This window comes from Hylobates moloch, unplaced genomic scaffold (genome assembly GCF_009828535.3).
Source record: "Hylobates moloch isolate HMO894 unplaced genomic scaffold, HMol_V3 SCAFFOLD_8, whole genome shotgun sequence".
Lineage (NCBI taxonomy): Eukaryota > Metazoa > Chordata > Mammalia > Primates > Hylobatidae > Hylobates > Hylobates moloch.
In genome coordinates, this window is record NW_026652283.1 from 80,353,396 (window position 1) to 80,368,241 (window position 14,846).

Below are 14,846 nucleotides of genomic sequence, written 5' to 3' on the forward strand. Positions count from 1 at the left end.
GCCCGGCCAGGCCCCGCCCCGCGTGGGGTTGCTCGACGAAAGGAGGCTCTGGCGGGCGACGGAAGGTGGGTCCAAGGAGCTAGCTTGGAGCCCTAGCCTTCCGAGGCTCCACTACTAGGCCAAGCCACGGCCCTAGCTCCGCCCCACATGGAGAGGCGTCCATGGGCGGAGCGAGCCGCTCCATACCCTAGGATCCACTATCCGCTCTAGCAGCCAGCTTCCCCTGCTGAAGCGTTCACTTTAAGTGTGGCCGGTAGGCAGTCCCAGATCTCGCGGGATCCGACGCCTCGCTTCTCGCGAGAGGAGCAATCGGCTCCTATTGGCTGTGAGGGTTGAATGTAAGATGGCGCCCAGGGAGCTGTGAGGAGAAAACCCTGTCGGTCTTGAAGCGACGACGGCAGAACCAGGGTCCCTGGCGGTGCGGCGGGGCCGGCGGGTACAGCGGAGGCGGCGGCGGCGGTGACGTCGCCGGGTGAGGGCTGCAGTGCGGGCGGGGATGCGGCGAGGCTGTAGGCCTGAGACGGAGGGCCCACCCCACACAACGGCGGGCGGGGGCGGGCGGGCCGCTACCGCTGGGCCCTGGAGAGCTCGGGGCGGCTCCGGAGCCGAAAACGTTCCTGGGCTCGCGCACCCCGCCCTGTGGATGGGGGAGGGGTGGGCCGGGGATTTGGGTGGGCGCGGCGCGAGATCGCGCGCCGGTGCGGGCGCGCGGCTGAGCCTGTTTTTACTCTCGGGCGCGCGCGCGCTGTGCGGCTCTCGGTGCGCTTGTCCGCCGACGTGCGCGTTCCCGGCCCGGATATCTCTGCTCTGGGAGCTGTGGCCCGTGGGCAACCGCGGCTTTCCGGGGCGCGCGCCCGTCACGACCCCCAGTTTTGGGGCGCGCGCTCTGATGTCGGGTGGCGGTGCCGCCTCGAGAGCGCGCAGGAGGCTTCTGCTGAGCAGAGGGCCGGCCGCGGCTCGTTGCGCGGGGAAGGTTGAGGATTGGGTCCTTTCTGGTCTGGTGACGTTCCCGGGCATTCGTGGCCTCGGCCTGGAGAGAAACCAACCAGCTTTGCTGTCTGGCTTGCGATTCCGCTCCTCTGTGAGGGGGACGAGATTGCCCGTTCTCCTCGAAGAATGCCGTTACTTGAGGCCCAAGTACCGTGTGGGTGCTTGGGTAGGGTGTTTCTCTGCTTCGGAAACCAAGCCCTGTTGGCTTGAAAGGGCAGTGAGCCCCTTCGGATTTCCTCACCTTGTACTGGGCTTTGTGCCGGGCAGGGAAGGTTAATATTAGAAGGCCTTGAGTGGTACCTGCTTATCTTTCATTAGAAACTAATACGTCCATAAGCGGAATTCATACACGTCACCTCTGTGCGCTCCGGAAGGGAATTCGCTTATGTGGACCATGTGAACTCCGAGCTCTAAAATGCCAGTTTAAATCCTTAAACGCAGGCTTTTCTTTTGCGTAAGTGGGAGGGGCTTACTTTAGTCTATTATACTAAGGGCCCACCTTTGCGTCAGCCAAAAAGTTGGCCTTAAACAAAATTGAACAACCTGAGAATCAGTGCTTTACCTTTTTTGAAATTGCAGAAATCTCCAACAGAAATTACTAAAATCTGATAACGTATCACTGTAAAAGTCACTTTTAGTGTAGGATTTCAATCCTTTTCAGCTCTTTTTTTGACCCTGCCGCTGTGTTTTGGTGTCAAGGAAGTTCTAGGTTTGTCCTAGAGAAATATGCACCTCTTTTTTCTAATACAAAACATCTGCTAGTTTATGATTTACAGTCTTGCTCAATTAAGCTTAGGGAAAAGGAAGTAAAATTAGCCATCAAATTTGATAATGGTGGGGTAGTTCTTTCTAATGTACTGTATTGTTTTTAAGAACAAAGTTAAAATTATTAATAAAAAGAGGCTGAGGATGGAAGGAACTTTTTTGTTCTATCTTCTTCAGAATATTAGAAGTCTTAAGAACTCAGGACAAGCAGCAGAAATACATGCAACATGGTGACTGGTGAGTTAAAATTGTTCATATCCTGGAAGTATGTGTGCACAGTTTTTTTTCTGGTAATACTGCAGCATTACAAATCCTGTCAGTTCTGGATGCTGTCTTCCAGAAACTGTTAGGTGCTGTACAATGAAGATGTGGGAGAACGGCATCTTTGAATTCAGCCACAGTTTGCTACTTGCTCAGTTTTCTCCTCTTAGGATGTAAGTCAGTGGAACCCGCAGATTTAAGCGTGGCAAGGCATCAGCTTTTAAAAGGACCTAAATGGTTCAAAGAAAAGCTGTAAAGTTTATCTAGGATACACTTAAATTTTTGACTTTTTTTTTTTTTTTTGAGACGGAGTCTCACTCTGTCACCCAGGCTGGAGTGCAGGGGTGTGATCTCGGCTCACTGCAACCTCCGCCTCCCGGATTGAAGCGATTCTCCTGCCTCAGTCTCCCAAGTAACTGGGATTACAGGCATGCACCACCACATCTGGCTAATTTTTTGTATTTGTAGTATAGACGGGGTTTCACCATGTTGCTCAGACTGGTCTCGAACTCCTGACCTCATGATCCACCCGCCCTCGGCCTCCCAAAGTGCTGGGATTACAGGCGTGAGCCACCGCACCCGGCCACATTTTGATTAATTTTTTTAGGCTTGCTTGTTCTGGGTTATCTTTGTTTTTAACTATTAAGCTTGAGATCTTCCTTTTAAATTGGTGTTTATAAATACTGTTTCTCCAAGTTTGTCAACTAAGATTTACTTATTAGATGTCTTCCTTCGGGTCCTCTCTGATGAATTGTTTGTATACCTCTTCGAGAACCTTTGCAGTTCCACATCCTCTCTCCAGCTTATATTAACATTTCAAACTAAAGATCAAATAGTGGTTTAATTTTCTTGTAAATTTGAATTGCTCTAGGAAAGTAACCAAAGTCAGGGGCTCTGGATGTGGCTGCCTTTCTTTAAGGCAGTTGCAGAATTAGGGATGTCTTTCCTTACTTTGGATATGCTTTGTTTTTTTTTGGATATGCTTTCTTTTAGTTTAATTAGTTGTGGTTTATACTTGATGTGCCATACTTCTTTCTTGTCTGCTTTTTAAATGGCCACTCTTGATCTGTAAGGGTCTCTGATTTCTGAATTAGCCTTAGAATTAGGTGTTACATGAATACCTGTTCTTTTCTTTTTACTTTTATTATTATTATTTTTTTGAGACGGAATCTCGCTCTGTCGCCTGGGCTGGAGTGCTGTGGTGCAATCTTGGCTCACTGCAACCTCTGCCTCCCGGGTTCACACCATTCTGCTGCCTCAGCCTCCCGAGTAGCTGGGACTACAGGCTCCCGCCACCATGCCTGTCTCATTTTTTGTATTTTTTAGTAGAGACGGGGTTTCACTCTGTTAGCCAGGATGGTCTCGATCTCCTGACCTCAGGATCCTCTCACCTTGGCCTCCCAAAGTGCTGGGATTACAGGTGTGAGCCACTGTACCTGACCTATTACCTGTTCTTTTCTGTTATTCTGTTGCCCTGCATTTTGTTCCAGATGTTTTAAGTCCTCTCCAGACTTCACTTAAATGCTTCCTTTGTATTTTTTCCTGGTTATTACATTAGATTATGATTTCTGTTATTAATTTAATGTGGCTGCATGAAGAAATGATAGATTAATTTCTTCCTTTGCTGAAAGAGGGAAGGAGTGCTCCTTTGGTCTCACTCTTCAGGCCAGGGCAAAACTGTAGGTAGAAATGGTGGCTGTGTCAGAAGGCTAATATTTTTCTCTTTTTCTCTTTTTTTTTTTTTTTTTTTTTGGAGTTTGACTTTCGTTGTTCAGGCCCGGGTTGGTCCTGCAACTCACCTTCAGGTTCAACAATCTCTGCCTCACTCTCGACTGGAATTACAGGTCCCCACCACCTGGCTAATTTTTTTTTGAGACGTAGTCTCATTCTGCCGCCCAGGCTGGAGTGCAGTGGCATGATCTCGGCTCACTGCAAGCTCCACCTTCTGGGTTCACGCCATTCTCCTGCCTCAGCCTCCCGAGTAGCTGGAACTACAGGTGTCTGCCACCACGCCAGCTAATTTTTTGTAGTTTTAGTAGAGACGGGGTTTCACCGTGTTAGCCAGCATAGTCTCGATCTCCTGACCTCGTGATCCGCCCGCCTCGGCCTCCCACAGTGCTGGGATTACAGGTGTGAGCCACCGCGCCTGGCCGATGCCTGGCTAATTTTTTGTATTTGTAGTAGAGATGGAGTTTCACTATGTTGGTCAGGCTGGTCTCAAACTCCTGACCTCATGGTCTGCCCACCTTGGCCTCCCAAAGTGCTGAGATTACAGGTGTGAACCACCGCTCCTGCCCATGTTTTTTCTCTGTTTTAAAATTTGTGAAATATTTATCCATCCATGTAAATTTAGGCGATCTCTGTACAATTTAATGACAAACTATAAAGTAAATGCTGGCAAAAGTACTACTTTTTCAAGAAATAAAACAATGCCAGTATCCCTGAACCCTTTGTGGGTCCCTTCCTGGTCACAGCTTCTCAAGCCCTACAGACAGCTGTTATTCTGTGATAAAATTCTTTTTCTTTTTACATTTACCATCTCCGTAACCCTTAACATAGTTTAGATTTGTTTCTTTTTGAGTTGTATATGAATGGAGTCATGCTGTATTATGTTGTCTTAGCATAATGTTTCTGAAATTTGTTCACATTGTGTGCAGCTGTTCATTTCCATTTTTTATGTAGTATTCTGTTGTATGAATATACCATAAGGTATTTATCCATTCCACTATTGATAGATATCTGGGTTGCTTCCAGGTTTTGGCTATTAACCATGCTGCTGTGAACATTCTTGTATTAAGTACCCTTGTTAAAAAAAAAGTTCCTTCATACACACTGATGGGTAAAATTCCTCAGGTTCATGGAATGGATATTTTCAGCTTCACTAGATAATGCAAGTGGTTGTGCCGGTTTACAACCTGTCAATATTTGGGAAAAATACAAATTTTAATTTCCTGATTGAAAATAGGACCATGGCCAGGTGTAGTGGCTCATGCCTGTAATTCCATCACTTTAGGAGGCCAGTGAGGGCGGATTACCTAAGGTCAGGAGTTCCAAACCAGCCTGGCCAACATGGTGAAATCCTGTCTCTACTAAAAATACAAAAATTAGCAGGGCATGGTGATGGGCGCCTGTAATCCCAACTACTCAGGAAGATGAGGCAGGAGAATCGCTTGAACCTGTAGGCGGAGGTTGCAGTGAACTGAGAGGGCACCATTGCACTCCAGGCTGGGGGACAGAGCGAGACTCCATTTCAAAAAAAAAAGAAAAGAAAATAGAACCGTGATGAAAATGCCCCTAAACCAGGGACTCCTCTGGCATGGGGCATATAAATGTCCTAATGGGATAACTTCTATCACAAACCCTGCAGTTGGCTAGTATCCTTAAAAATCGAAATATGGGTGGAACACAGTGGCTCATGCCTGTAATCCCAGCAGTTTGGGAGGCCAAGGTGGGAGGATTGCTTGAGCCCAGGAGTTGGAGACCAGCCTGGGCAAGATGGCAAGACCCCGTTTCTACAGAAAAATAGAAATAGCTGGATGTGGTAGCATGGACCTGTAGTCCCAGCTATTCGGGAGGCTGAGGCAGGGGGATTGTTTGAGCCCAGGAGTGTGAGGCTGCAGGGACCTGTGAACGCACCACTGCATTTTATCCTGGGTAGTGGAGCAAGACCCTGTCTCATATAAAAACAAAACAAAACAAAAAAAAAAAACCAGACAAAAGCCCGGTGCAGTGGCTCAGGTGTGTAATCCCAGCACTTTGGGAGGCCGAGGGGGGCCGGATCACCTGAGGTCAGGAGTTCAAGAACAGCCTGGCCAATATGGTGAAACCCCGATTCTACTAAAAATACAAAAAAAATTAGCTGGGCTTGGTGGCGTGCACCTGTAGTTCAAGCTACTCGGGAGGCTGAGGCAGGAGAACCGCTTGAACCTGGGAAACGGAGGTTGCATTGAGCCAAGATGATGCCATTGCACTCCATCCTGGGTGAGAAAGCGAGACTCCGTCTCAAAAAAATATAAATACAAAGAAACAAAACCCAGGCAAAAGAATAGAAATACGTCAATCCTGGCCGGGCGCAGTGGCTCACGCCTGTAATCCCAGCACTTTGGGAAGCCGAGGCGGGCAGATCATGAGGTCAGGAGCTCGAGACCATCCTGGCTAACACAGTGAAACTCTCTCTCCACTGAAAAATACAAAAAAATTAGCTGGGCGTGGTGGCGGGCGCCTGTGGTCCCAGCTACTCGGGAGGCTGAGGCAGGAGACTGGCGTGAACCCGGGAGGCGGAGCTTGCAGTGAGCCGAGATTGCGCCACTGCATTCCAGCCTGGGTGACAGAGTGAGACTCTGTCTCAAAAATAAATAAATAAAATAAAATGAATACAATCACATGGAAAAAAAAATCGATTTCCATTTTAAGGAGTCATATCTGTCTTATAAACATATGGAGTTACTTCAAAGAAGCATAGAAGACATATTTCTATTCTTTTTTTTTTTTTTTTGAGATGAACTTCCGCCTCCTGAGTTCAGGCGATTCTTCTGCCTCAGCCTCCCGAGTAGCTGGGACTACAGGCGCATGGTACCCCGCCTGGCTAATTTTTGTATTTTTAGTAGAGATGGGGTTTCACCATGTTGTCCAGGCTGGTCTTGAACTCCTGACCTCGTGATATGCCCGACTCGGCCTTCCAGAGTCCTGGGATTATAGGCAGCCACTGCACCTGGCCTATTTTTTATTTATTATTTATTTATTTATTATTATTATTTTTTTTGAGATGGAGTCTTGGTCTGTTGCCCAGGCTGGAGTGCAGTGGTGCGATCACTGCTCACTGCAACCTTCGCCTCCGAGGTTCAAGTAATTCTCCTGCCTCAGCTTCCCTAGTAGCTGGGACTACAGGCACCACACCTGGCTAATTTTTGTATTTTTAGTAGAGACAGGGTTTCACCATATTAGCCAGACTGGTCTCAAACTCCTTGTGATCTGCCTGCCTCAGCCTCTCAAACTGCTGGGATTATAGGCGTGAGCCACTGCGCCCAGCCTGTTTTATTTTATTTGAGACAGAGTTTTGCTCTTGTTACCCAGGCTGGAGTGCAGTGGCGCGATCTCGGCTCACTGCAACCTCCGGCTGCTGGGTGCAAGTGATTCTCCTGCCTCAGCCTCCCGAGTAGCTGAGGTTACAGGTGCCCGCCACCACGCCTGGCTAATTTTTGTGTTTTTGGTAGAGATGGGATTTCACCATGTTGGCCAGACTGGTCTCTAACTCCCAACCTCAGGTGATCCACCCACCTCAGCCTCCCAAAGTGCTGGCGATTACAGGCGTGAGCCACTGCACCGGGCCCCATGTGAATGTATTCAAACTGGACTAAGCTATGAAGAGCCATTGTTGGAGTAGATGTGAACCTTGAGGGGCCTCAAAGCCCAAGGAAGAGGTAAGGTTCTGAGGCAGCTCAGACTTTCTTCTTTTAGTCCATCACGGATTGAAGACTAACTCTGCAGAGCCATACGGGGGCCCAAAATAGGTATCAGGGATAAGAAATCCAAGAAAGGGTGATTGCAGTAAGATCTTCCCTTGGTACCTAAACGGAAAAAAGAAAAAAATTAGCAAACAGACCTATAGAAATGTAATAGATTGTTGTTTTGGAGTAACCTTTGTCCATGGTACCATCTTATGTTCTAGTAATAAAATAATAAAAATAATAACTCATGTAGTGAAGAATTGCTGTGCATCAGGCACTATGCTAAGCTCCAGTAAGAGGAAATACAGAGGAGCCAGGTGCAGTGGCTCACACCTGTAATCCCAGCACTTTGGGAGGCCGAGGATCACGAGGTCAGGAGATCGAGACCATCCTGGCTAACACGGGGAAACCCCGTCTCTACTAAAAATACAAAAAAAATTAGCCGGGCGTAGTGGTGGGCGCCTGTAGTCCCATCTGCTTGGGAGGCTGAGGCAGGAGAATGGCGTGAACCCGGGAGGCAGAGCTTACAGTGGGCCGAGATCTCACCATTGCACTCCAGCCTGGGCAACAGAGCGAGACTCTGTCTCAAAAAAAAAAAAAAAGAAAAGAAAAAAAAGAAAAAGGAGATTCAGAGGAGATATCAGTGATCAATTTGAATTTATACCAGCAAAAATGTCCAGGGTCTGTTTAAGGGAGGGCTGGTTTTCCTTTATTATTATTTTTTTTTTTACAGTGCAGCTATATTTAAAAGCATTTAGAAGTAAATGCCTGTTTACAGACCTCATACACCCCAAGAGCATTAGAGTATTTTCTTTTTTCATTATTAGTCTCATCAGAGTCCCAGAAATTGGGAACACTCAAATATCCTCATGGCTGCATGTTTTTCAGAAATACTTTAATTAATTTCTTTTTTTTTTTTTTTTTTGAGACGGAGTCTTGCTCTGTCGCCCAGGCTGGAGTGCAGTGGCGCGATCTCGGCTCACTGCAAGCTCCGCCTCCCGGGTTCACGCCATTCTCCTGCCTCAGCCTCTCCGAGTAGCTGGGACTACAGGCGCCCGCCACCACGCCTGGCTAATTTTTTGTATTTTTAGTAGAGACGGGGTTTCACCGTGGTCTCGATCTCCTGACCTCGTGATCCGCCCGCCTCGGCCTCCCAAAGTGCTGGGATTACAAGCGTGAGCCACCGCTCCCGGCCTAATTAATTTCTTTATTGCTTATCACTAAGTCTTTTACTTGGAGCTAATTAAGAATCTTTTGTCTCTTTTAGAAGTTTCTCCATTTCTCTTTATTACGAAGGCTCAACTTTTGTGTCTTATGTGCAGCATCTTGAACATCTTGAAGTTAAGTCTTCGTTATTTTGTACAAGTTTTTGGTATTTTATGGTTTCTTTTTCTTTTCTTTTCTTTTCTTTTTTTTTTTGAGATGGAGTTTCACCCTTGTTGCCCAGGCTGGAGTGCAGTGGCATGGTCTTGGCTTACTGCAACCTCCGCCTCCCAGGTTCAAGCAATTCTCATGTCTCAGCCTTCTGAGTAGCTGGGATTACAGGCCTGTGCCACCACACCTGGCTACTTTTTTTTGTATTTTTAGTAGAGACAGGATTTCATCATGTTGGTCAGGCTGGTCTCAAACTACTGACCTCGGGTGATCCACCCAACTTGGCCTCCCAAAGTGCTGGGATTACAGGTGTGAGCCACCTCGTTCGGCCGGTTTAGTTTCTTTCAGATTTTGAAACAAAATCATACTATGGTCAACCAGAATTATGTGTCTGTTACCATTACTACACTATAGCCACTGTGTAGAAAAAGATAATTTTTTTTTTTTTTTTGAGACAGAGTCTCACTCTGTCGCCCAGGCTGGAGTGCAGTGGCGCGATCTCGGCTCACTGCAAGCTCCACCTCCTGGATTCACACCATTCTCCTGCCTCAGCCTCCTGAGTAGCTGGGACTACAGGCGCCCAACACCACACCCGGCTAATTTTTTTGTTTTTGTTTGTTTTTTTGTTTTTTTTGAGAGAGAGTCTCACTGTCGGGGCTGGAGTGCAGTGGCGTGATCTCAGCTCACTGCGAGCTCCACCTCCCAGGTTCATGCCATTCTCCTGCCTCAGCCTCCCGAGTAGCTGGGACTACAGGCACCCGCCACAACACCGGGCTAATTTTTTGTATTTTTAGTAGAGATGGGGTTTCACCATGTTAGCCAGGATGGTCTCGATCTCCTGACCTGGTGATCTGCCTGCCTCGGCCTCCCAAAGTGCTGGGATTACAGGCGTGAGCCTTAGATTAATACCACTTGTGGAAAATTCAGAAGAGTATTAAACAGGAAGAAACTTAAATACTCTGTGGTTCCATCCTCTAGGCATAACTACTGTTAGCATTCCTTTTTTTCGTTTTTTGAGGTGGAGCCTCACTCTTTCCCCAGGCCGAAGTGCAGTGGCGCAATCTCAGCTCACTGCAACCTCCGCCTCCCAGATTCAAGCAATTCTCCTGCTTCAGCCTCTAGAGTAGCTGAGATTACAGGTGGCTGCCACTATGCCCAGTTAGTTTTTGTATTTTTAGTGGAAATGGGGTTTCACCATGTTGGCCAGGCTGGTCTCACAATCTTGGCTGGATGTGATGGCTCACGCCTGTAATCCTGGCACTTTGGGAGACCGATGCTGTGGATCACTTGAGGTCAGGAGTTCGAGAACATCCTGACCAACATGACGAAATCCTGTCTCTACTAAAATACAAAAATTAGCTGGGCGTGGTGGCGGGTGCCCATAATCCCAGGTACTTTGGAGGCTGAGGCAGGAGAATCGCTTGAACCCAGGAGGCAGAGGTTTCAGTGAGCCAGGATCGTGCCACTACACTCCAGCCTGGGCAACAGAGCAAGACTCTGTCTCAAAAAAAAATAAAAATAAAAAAGAACTTAGGCTGGGCGTGGTTGCTCATGCCTGTAATCCCAGCACTTTGGAAGGTGGAAGCGAGTGGATTACCTGAGGTTAAGAGTTCGAGACCAACCTGGCCAGCATGGCGAAACCTCATCTCTACTAAAAATATAAAAATTAGCCGGATGTGGGCCGGGCGCGGTGGCTCATACCTGTGATCCCAGCACTTTGGGAGGCTGAGGCGGGTGGATCATGAGGTTAGGAGTTCAAGACCAGCCTGGCCAAGATGGTGAAACCCTGTCTCTAGAAAAATACAAAAATTAGCCGGGCACGGTGGCAGGTGCCTGTAATCCTAGCTACTCGGGAGGCTGAGGCAGGAGAATCGCTTGAACCCGGGGGGCGTGGAGGTTGCAGTGAGCCAAGATTGTGCCTCCCGGGTTCAAGCAATTCTCCTGCCGCAGCCTCCCAAGTAGCTGGGACTACGGGTATGCAGCACCACACCTGGCTAACTTTTTTTTTTTTTTTTTTTTTTTGAGATAGAGTCTCACTCTGTCACCCAAGCTGGAGTGCAGTGGCATGATCATAGCTCATTGCAGGCTCAAACTGCTGGGATCAAGCCATCCTATCCTCCTGTCTCGGTCTCCCAAGTAGCTGGGACTACAGGCGAGAGCCACCACGCCCAGCTTAGTATTGACATTTTCTAATGGTTTTATGGAATTTTTCCTACCTCAAGCTTGTTTGTCTTTTAAATTACTACTATTATTTCTAAGAGATGGGATCTCACTGTGGTGTCCAGGTTGGAGTGCAGTGGCTATCCACAGACAGGATCCTACTACTGCAGTATGGAAGTTTTGACCTGCCCCATTTCCAACCTGGGGTGGTTCACCCCTCCTTAGGCAACCTGGTGATTCCCTGCCCCCTTGAAGTCACCATATTGATGCTGAACTTAGTGTGGACACCTGATTGGCATAGTGCACTACAGCCCAGAACTCCTGGACTACTCAAGCAATCCTCCTGTTTCAGCTCCCTGAGTAGCCAGGACTGCAGGCATGCACCATCATCCCAGGCCCTTTTTTTTTGAGACGGAGTCTCTGTCGCCAGGCTGGAGTGCAGTTGTGCGATCTTGGCTCACTGCAACCTCCGCCTCCCAGGTTCAAGCGATTCTTCTGCCTCAGCCTCCCAAGTAGCTGGGATTACAGGCATGCTCCACCATGCCCAACTAATTTTGTATTTTTAGTAGAGATGGGTGTTCTCCATGTTAGGCTGGTCTCGTACTCCCGACCTCAGGTTATCCACCTTCCTTGGCCCCCCAAAGTCCATAGCGCTAGGATTACAGGCATGAGCCACCACACCTGGCCTTTTTTTCTTGTTTTTTTTTTTTTTTTTTTTTGTTTTTTTTTTGAGACGGAGTCTTGCTCTGTCGCCCAGGCTGGAGTGTAGTGGCATGGTCTCGGCTCATTGCAAGCTCTGCCTCCCAGGTTCACGCCTGTCTCCTGCCTCAGCCTCTCGAGTAGCTGGGACTACAGGTGCCCGCCACCACGCCAGGGTAATTTTTTGTATTTTTAGTAGAGACAGGGTTTCACCGTGTTAGCCAGAGTGGTCTCGATCTCCTGACCTCATGATTCACCCACCTCGGCCTCCCAAAGTGCTGGGATTACAGGCGTGAGCCACCGTGCCCGGCTTTTTTTTTTTTTTTTTTTAATGGAAGGCTTAAAGAATGGATTTTGATGGTTTATAGCAGGTAACTTTTTGAAGCTTTTATTTTTTCTGACAACTGAATATCTAGCTTATTTGCCTTTTTGCGTAGGAAATAAATGTATATTTGGGCTAGAGTTTCTTATAGTAACTTTTTAAAGGTACTGTTCTAGAAATACTGGCTGGTAGGATTTATTTGGTGATGACATAGGCAACAGAATGGCTTTTATCATATCTTTGGAACCTTGATTGACAAAAAATATGTTCTGGACTTTGGTATGAAATGTTGTATTCTAAAACTAAAATATTGATTAAATAGAAATTATATTCACTTAGCTAAATGTTTATCAGGAATAGAGGACATCTTGCTGGGCGCAGTGGCTCACACCTGTAATCCTAGCACTTTGGGAGGCTGGGCAGATCGCTTGAGGCGAGGAGTTTGAGACCAGGCTGGCCAACATAGCAAAACTCCATCCCCACTGAAAATACAAAAATTAGCCGGGTGTGGGGGCAGGTGCCTTGTAATTCCAGCACTTTGGGAGGCCAAGGCGGGCAGATTACAAGGTCAGGAGTTCGAGACCAGCTTAGCCAACATGGTGATACCCTGTCTCTACTAAAAATACAAAAATTAGCTGGGCATGGTGGCATATGCCTGTAATCCCAGCTACTTTGAAGACTGAGGCAGGAGAATGGTTGGAACCCGGGAGACGGAGGTTGCAGTGAGTAGAGATCATGCCACTGCACTCCAACCTGGGCTACAGAGCAAGACTCTGTCTCAAAAAAATAAAAAAAAAAAGAAGGCTTCTGCCAGGCATGGTGGCTCACGCCTGTAATCCCAGCACTTTGGGAGGCCGAAGTGGGCAGATCTCTTGAGCCTAGGAGTTTGAGAACAGCGTGGGCAACATGGCAAAACCCTGTCTCTACGACAAATACAGTAATTAGCTGGGCGTGGTGGTACACGCTTGTAGTCCCAGCTGCTTGGGCGGCTGAGGTGAGAGGAGCAATTGATCGCAGGAGGTTGAGGTTGCAGTGAGCCAAGATCTTACCACTGCACTCCATCCTGGGTGATAGAATAAGACCTTGTCTAAAGAAACCAACAACAAAAAACGGGGGTATGGGACTTTAATTTCCTGATCTTACGTAGTGAGAACTCCATAGATACTCCAAATTTTTTTTTTTAAGATGGAGTCTCACTCTGTTGCTAGGCTGGAGGGCAGTGGTGCAATCTCAGCTCACTACAACCTCCATCTCCTAGGTTCAAGTGATTCTCCTGTCTCAGCCTCCTGAGTAGCTGGGATTACAGGCATGTGCCATCATGCCCGGCTAATTTTTATATTTTTAGTAAAGGTGGGGTTTCACCATGTTGGCCAGGCTGGTCTCGATCTCCTGCCCTCAGGCGATCCACCCGGCTTAGCCTCCCAAAGTGCCGGGATTAGAGGCCTGAGCCACTGCACCTGGCCAGTACTCTAAAATTAATGAGTCTACAAGTAGAGGCTTAAAGGTATGAAAGTAATCATAACAAAACTAAGAATAAAAATGTGATTGGCAGGGTTTGGTGAGAGGAGGGTGATTTTTAGTTTTTTATTTATAAATTTTTTTAGGCTTTTTTTTTTTTTTTTTTTTTTTTTTGCCCAGGCTGGCACCCACTGGCAAAGAAGAGACTCTGTCTCAAAAAAAAAAAAAAAAAAACATAATCTTCTGTTCACATTGAATTCAAATCACAGGTATGTATGAACAATACCATGGGTGACTAATTGGAAGAACAGGACATATCTTGTCTGCCAAAGAAAGGAGATGCTTACTCACATATTGTATCCCTGTCCCTAACCCCCCAAGAAACCTCCAAAACAAAACAAAAACTAGGTGGAATTCTATACTGAATACTGAAGAAAGCTTGTTTCTAGGAAGAAAAGTTGGTGAAATTATCCTTTACACTTAATATCAGACTTGAGGTGAGGCTTAAGCTGCCCCTTCTGAGTTTCTGAAACTTGAAAGACGAGAGTGAGGAGAAATAGGGTTACTAGGAGGATCATAGAGACTGGCTTTACTGGGCAATAGTCATGAAGGTTTTTCAGTTCTGTAAACTTTGCGTTATTTCTTTTTTCTTTTTTTTTAATTATTTTTTGTTGTTGTTTTTGTTTTGTTTTGTTTGATATTGAATTCCCATCTACTCCTTCGGGAAGCAATGTTTCTTTGTATCGGTGTTTAGTCATTTGTCTTTTCCCAGACTTCAGACAAAAAAGGTTTTTGCTGCATGTAAAAACTCTTTACTTTTGTACCTTAAAAAAAAAAAAAAAAAAAAACTGCTTTTTGTAGTAGCTTTGAAAATTTAATCAGTCTCAGTATATTATGTGAATGCAACTGACAGTTGAAGAAAATACATTTTAGGAAATGTAAATTCCAACTGACCTCTGCTGCTCTTTTATAATGGAGGTGAAAAACTGAAATTATGTACCAGCATGGTAGAGGACCTGTTAATGTCTGCTCATATAATCTCTCCTTTGTCCCCTTTTGAGCAGAAGGGTATATGTGATTAGATATTAGAGTTTCATAACTTTGTAATGTTACCGGATCTCTATTATGAAAGATGTCCCCCCCCCTTTTTTTTTTTGAGATAGAGTCTCACTCTGGCGCCCAGGCTGCAGCGCAGTGGCACGATCTCAGCTCACTGCAACCTCTGCCTCCTGGGCTCAAGCAATTCTCCTGCCTCGGCCTCCTGAGTAGCTGGTATTACAGGTGCCTGCCACCATGCCCGGCTAATTTTTGTATTTTTAGTAGAGACAGGGTTTCACCTTGTTGGCCAGGCTGGTCTCAAACTCCTGACC

The 14,846-nt window shown here is 46.8% G+C and overlaps 1 protein-coding gene across 5 annotated transcripts in view; it reads left to right on the plus strand.

The window, feature by feature from the left end:
• The first annotated feature begins 332 nt into the window (after positions 1 to 332).
• Positions 333 to 14,846, plus strand: part of QRICH1 (glutamine rich 1) — a 60,127-nt gene continuing 45,613 nt past the window's right edge. Inside the window, exons 1-2 of one of the 5 annotated variants that reach the window (XM_032161597.2) lie at positions 347 to 472; positions 1,933 to 1,992. The gene's annotated coding sequence lies outside the window, so the exon portion shown is untranslated. Of the gene's footprint in view, positions 473 to 1,020; positions 1,145 to 1,236; positions 1,445 to 1,932; positions 1,993 to 14,846 lie in introns of those variants that run through there. The other 4 variants (XM_058442220.1, XM_032161599.2, XM_032161596.2 and 1 more) reach the window with 4 other exon arrangements.